Source organism: Neofelis nebulosa, chromosome 9 (assembly GCF_028018385.1).
Source record: "Neofelis nebulosa isolate mNeoNeb1 chromosome 9, mNeoNeb1.pri, whole genome shotgun sequence".
Classification (NCBI taxonomy): domain Eukaryota; kingdom Metazoa; phylum Chordata; class Mammalia; order Carnivora; family Felidae; genus Neofelis; species Neofelis nebulosa.
In genome coordinates this window covers 111,601,738-111,607,776 of record NC_080790.1, presented here as the reverse complement: position 1 = coordinate 111,607,776, position 6,039 = coordinate 111,601,738, and the positions used below count along the sequence as shown (strand labels likewise).

The following is a 6,039-nucleotide window of genomic DNA, read 5'->3' as shown; positions in this document are numbered from 1 at the left end:
AGCTAATAGAAGAGTGTTCAAGCTCCCTTGCCAGTATCAGACACAGTCTTGAGCCCTGGCAATTCTGTGAGAATTTCATACACAAAAAGAAGCTATAGCCTTGAAATGCATATGGGAGAAAGGGGTGTGATGGCTTCAAACAAACCCTAAGGATGGGAGGCTCAGACCAGTGGCCATAGGAATACACTTCAAAGCTACCCCAAGCCCAGGACTCTTGCAAGTCTGCTTTCTTTCTGTCCTCTTTCAACTCTGTACGTAATCAATGCCCTTGACCCTGACTCACTGAGTTCATAGCTAAACTCTCCCTGTTGCTTGAGTCATTTTTGATATGCTGATCTAGCTTTAGCCTGTTTAACTTGGTAAATAAACACTGCAATCTGGGCCATATCTCTAGCCACAGACCATGCTTTTGGTGAGCTGGTTCTGTACACAGGGTTATCTGCTACCCCTCCTCCATACTGGGGTTCTGGCCACGGTCATAGTACAAGTGAACACAAGAACCACCTCCCTGTAATGAAGGCTGCATTGCTGCCAGTGGCTTCTCAGATGATGGGAGTTTATGCCAATGGCTTGGCAGCAACATGAGATGGGGACCTCTGTGTGGGCATCAGGAGCCTTGATCACAACACTGGCAGCAGTTTATATCAGTGCCTTGGGCAAGCACTAGCAATAGAGACGGTGTTTCTGGCGGCACCAGCACAGTGGGCTTTCATGGGAGCCAGCTTAGAGAGTTGGCTTCTCTATGAGCCAAAGCAGGAAACAAGGAAATGGACATCTTCCACGGGTTTGCCATACTGTCTCAATGGTAGTATCTTCTGTTATGGTGTTGGGTATATTTAGGGGGACTTCCAAATTCTTGTGGCCTGTGTTAATTACCTACTGCTGTAAGACGAACTGCCCCCAAATTTAGCGGTCTACAATTTATTATCTTCACAGTTTTTATGGGTCAGAAATTCAGGAACAGCTTGACTAGGCAATTCTGGCTCAGGGTCTTTTGTGAGGTCTCAGTCAGGATGTTGGCCAGGACTGGCATCATCTGAAGCCCTGACAGGGGCCAAAGGATCCATTTCCAAGTTGTCTTACACACGTCTGGTAAGTATGTACTGGTTCTTGGTGGCAGGTTCCCGTTCCTCCCCACCTGTGCCTCTCCACAGGCTGCTCAAGTGTCCTCATGACATGATGGCTGGCTTCCTCCAAAGCAAATGAAGAGAGAAGGACAGGGAGGAGAGGGAGAATGTGAAGGAGAGGAAGAGGGGAAGGAGAAACTATCCTTTGTATGACCTAGCCTCAGAATGTATATAGTATAATTCTACCACATTCAAGTTGTTAGAAGAGAGTCACTAAGTCTGGCCTTTATTCTACAGAGAGGAATTAAACTCCAACTTTTAATGAGACTATCAAAGAATTTGTGGAAATTTCTTTTATTTAAAAAAAATTTTTTTGAATGTTTATTTTTGAGAGAGAGAGAGAGAGAGAGAGAGCGAGCGAGCATGAGCTGGGGAGGGGCAGAGAGAGAGAGGGAGACAGAGAATCCAAAGCAGGCTCCAGGCTCCGAGCCCGATGCAGGGCTCAAACTCACAAGCCATGAGATCATGACCTGAGCCGAAGTCAGACGCTCAACTGACTGAGCCACCCAGGCACCCCTGTGGACATTTCTTTTAAAGCACCATCTTGTTTTTAAGTTTAATAACTAATTGTAACTTGGATTATAAGGTTTTTTTCAAGGCCTCTGTCCTTTGAGTTGATATAAAGGCCACTTCCTGTATTCGTGGGGCTTACCTATGGCAGCCACCAGGAGCTCTGACAACAGCTAAGGGGGCTAATCCTATGCTCCCAGATCAAGGATCCCTGAACATTTACGTGTAGAGCCTCCCAAGTACTATAGGGATCTTATGTTTGTAAGTTGACCTATCCTTCACACGGAAACTACCATTGCTACCATTGTGTTTGTTCCAAACCCTCAGGATCAACCTTTTTCACAGGCAATATAGTACCTTACATGTTAGGTAAGATTCTGATATCTGTAATTAGGGAATTGCTTTGTTCCAAATAGATGAAGAGTATAAGAAGATCCTTGACATAAAAAATGTTGATTTTTCCAATAGTACAGAGTGAAGTCTCTTGATACTTAGGGAAGGTCAGACAGCTTGATCAGATAGATCTTACCAGGGCGGCGTTCATCCTTACAATCCAGTGCTCCATAAGTATTTGCTGTATACAGTAGACTGATCCCCCTCCCCAATTTTTTTTTGCATCTTTCTTATGGCTGTGAGTGTTGGCTGGCTGCCAAATGAGATTTGTATACAAAACAATGCCTTCTTGTCTCAAGGTGGAATCAACTCTTAGATACAATCTATGTCTCAAGGCTCTCCATAGGTTTAGGCTGCCTCTTGACTCCAGATAAGACCACATCTTTGCTTAGCTCCCTTCCCTATCTGTCCTGCTTCCTTCATTGCCTTTCTCCAGAGAGTACTCTCATAATAAATCCTGTTTCGGGCTCTGCTTCTAAGGAAACTGACCTAAGACAATGCATGAGTAAAAGCCAAACAATTGTTAAAAACATCCATGTCCATGACCTGGAGACAATGCAAAGATATAGAAAATGATGACATGAAATTAGAGAGAGCAAAGGGCATACAAACAGAGAGAATGCCTTTCCTGAGTTAAAAAAAAAAAAAAAAAGGAAAAAATGGGCAGAGGTAACTTCAAACCGTCTTAGTGGATACAAACCTCCTTGGCCACGCAGTTGGTGAGGACTCTGTTATGTGGAGTCTGGACTTAAAGCAGTTCCAGGAATTTTTTGCCATTGGAATTCCTTGCCATTAACATTAAAATTTCTAGGTCCTGGAAGTGGCCACCTTGAAAGGACTAGTGGAGAAAAAGATGGTGTGGGATTTCAGATAGAACAGTCATAGAGTGTTGGTGGTAAGGTGTAAGGAGTCCAGCAGACATGCTTCTGGAGCTGCAATGACCCTTTTCAGGAAGAATGACCCAACGATCAGAACCCTCTGTGTATTATATATAAATGACTCATTGTGCATCCTATATGTATATACAATTATACAGCCATTGTTAATCAAGTTTACCTTAAAGACTTATTCTTATCTTTGGAGGCAGGAAGTTAGAGTATTTTGGGAATTTATTGCAGTCCTAAAACAAACCATCCCCAAACTTAGTGGCTTAGAGAAGTACATTTATTTACTTTGTTCATGTATCCGCGGTTTGGGTGGGTTAGCAGAGGTGGCACCCCCTCTGCTTCATTAGTGTCTGGGGTCTTAACTGGGAAGAACCGAATGGCTAGGGTCCGGAATGGCTGCGGCTGCTTCCTTGCAATATAGCAGTATCAGATTAGCTGGGCTTCTTTTATGGCAGCTGGATTTCCTCAGAGCAAGTGTTCGAAGGCACTCAGAAAGAAGCAGCAAAACTTCTTGGACCTTGACTCAGAAGTTTCAGTATTTCACTTCCACCACAGTCTATTGGTGCAACAAACACTAAGACCAGCCCAGATTCAAGGAGTTGGGGGAATTAGTCCCCATCTTTCCATGGAAGGAGTGCAAAACAATTTGTAGCCATCTTTAATTCCACCATGCAAAAGTATAAAGTGCAGGAGACTCTTTGACAACAGTAAAGGAGAAAGAAGATTGCAGTATTTCCCTGCATAGTCAAGGTAAGATTTTGTTTGTTTTTTATTAAAAAAAATTTTTTTAGCGTTTATTCATTTTTGAGATAGAGAGAGACAGAGTGTGAGCGGGGCAGGGGCAGAGAAAGGGAGACAAAGAATCTGAAGCAGGCTCCAGGCTCTGAGCTGTCAGCACAGAGCCTGACCTGGAGCTCGAACTCACGAACTGCTAGATCATGACCTGAGTGGAGGTCGGACGCTTAACCGACTGAGCCACTCAGGCGTCCCAGATTTCGTTTTTTTTAAGGCAAGATCATTTGAGCAAAACATGGCTAAGGAAAGAGAACCAGAGAAGGGAGTAGATTAAAGAGGAAAACATTTGCTGTAGCAAGGTTCTAGGGCAGCCATATTGCTGCCCTGTGGACGCAAACCATTTTCTCTTACCTCTGAGTATTCGTAAAATTATGTGAAACTTCACAGCCTGGCCTCAGTTTTGCTGTGAAGAAAGAAGGGAAAGTCTGGTTCCATTTCTGGCCTGGGGGAGTAGGGAGAGCAGTGCTTCCTGAAGCCAGGGCATAGCTTCGTGTAAGCCACCTCCATCTGACTGGGTTCTTGCCAGAGGGTAGGGCCATGTCTTCCATCCCCACCTCATTCTACACAGCCCCTGTAGGACACTGCAGCAAAAACCACCTGCAAACCAGAATGCCTGTGGTAGGGCCCAAGCTGAACAATGTGTTTTGTGTAACAATAGGAGGGATGTGTGGGTGGAGAGCTGAGGGCGGAGACTGGTGGGCTGTTAGGCTTCACCTGCCTTGAAGTGGATACACAGGAAGGTAAGTCCGGACCTAGGTATGAGTACGGGGGTATATTCTAGAATTCTGAGCTCTAAGGTAAAGCAAAAGTGGATTTCTTTGTTTCCCAGGGACTGCATGGTGCTCAAACTCTGAGCTGACACAGGAATATTCCTCACAACACAAGGCTTATGTCAGACAATGTCTGGTTATCTATTGCTGAGTAATAAACCTCTCTAAAACTTAGAGGCTTCAACTGACAGCCAGTTTCTCAGGATTTTGGAAAAGGCATAGGAGGAAAGACTTACCTCTGTTCCAGGTAATGAGGAACAGCTCAGATGGCTGGGACAACCTAGGTGGCTTCTTACCTCAATGACTGGTCCCTCAGCTGGGATGGGTTCTCCAGGTACATGTGTCTGGGACTTCACTTCTTGGTGGTAACTGGGTGTCGACTTCTCCATGTCTCAGGGCCTTTCCCTCTCTATGTCTCTGTGTCATCTTTCTACAGCAAGGTGGAAGAGGGGGAGCAGCTCAGGATTATCAAAATCAAAATCAAGGTTACCAGGTATTCTCAAAGCTCGTATCTGTAATTGGCACAGTCACTTCTGCCACGTTCTGCCATTGGTTAAATCGAATCACAGGTCCAGTCCAGATTCCAGGGTTGACGACCACACAAGGTTACACTGTCAGGAGGCTTGTTTCACTGGGGCCACCAAAGTAACAAACTACCTGACAAGAAGGGCTCTAGGTGCAGATGTGTGCGGTGGGCTGAGGGTGCTGGCCTCTCTTTTTTTTTTTTTAAATTTTTTTTTTCAACGTTTTTTTATTTATTTTTGGGACAGAGAGAGACAGAGCATGAACGGGGGAGGGGCAGAGAGAGAGGGAGACACAGAATCGGAAACAGGCTCCAGGCTCCGAGCCATCAGCCCAGAGCCTGACGCGGGGCTCGAACTCACGGACCGCGAGATTGTGACCTGGCTGAAGTCGGACGCTTAACCGACTGCGCCACCCAGGCGCCCCTCTGGCCTCTCTTAAGAGGTATTTGAGAACATATAGTGCAAGGTAAGATAACCCCAAACTTCCTCCACAGAATTAAGGGGGGGGGAGGGGGCCTCTGTTCGGCCACTGGATCGGCCTGAATCAAGGAAGCTGAACTCTTCACTCAATTGGGCATTTATTGCGCATAGCCTATGCGCTGTGGTTAATACACGTGTTACTTCGTCATCCCTACTTTACAGAGGGGAAAGCAGAGGCTGGTGCGCAGCACTCTTTCTACAGTACCGCATACCACGACGAAGCCTTCTAGGCCCCTTCTGCCCCGCAGGCAGTCCCCCGCAGGCAGAGCGATGACACACGCCGGGGTCTCCGGAAGGGCAGTCCTCAACACAGCCTGCTTTGCTAGCAGAGCGGACGGCTCCCAGGCAGCCAACGGTAAGAGGCTGCCTCAGGGATGCTAACCTGTCGCCGGGGCACCGAGAGAAGGCTAAGAACCGGAGCACAAAAGCGCCTCTGACCCGAGGGGCAAGGGGCCTCAGCAAGCGGTAGACCAAGGGTCAGACACCCGCCTCCAAGGCTGCGTGTGCGAGAGGACGGCCCGCGCGCCGCGCACCGCCCACGCACGCACGCACC

At 46.9% G+C, this 6,039-nt stretch overlaps 1 long non-coding RNA gene across 2 annotated transcripts; it reads right to left on the bottom strand.

The window, feature by feature from the left end:
• Positions 1–2,835: 2,835 nt before the first annotated feature.
• LOC131485491 (uncharacterized) lies at positions 2,836–6,036 on the bottom strand. Of its 2 annotated transcripts, none has more exons than XR_009248872.1 (3): positions 5,869–6,036; positions 4,719–4,912; positions 2,836–4,309 (listed from the first exon to the last, which is right to left on the bottom strand). It is a non-coding gene; the product is annotated as an uncharacterized LOC131485491 (long non-coding RNA). The 2 variants fall into 2 exon arrangements; XR_009248871.1 differs by having other exon boundaries at positions 2,839–4,115.
• Positions 6,037–6,039: the final 3 nt, after the last annotated feature.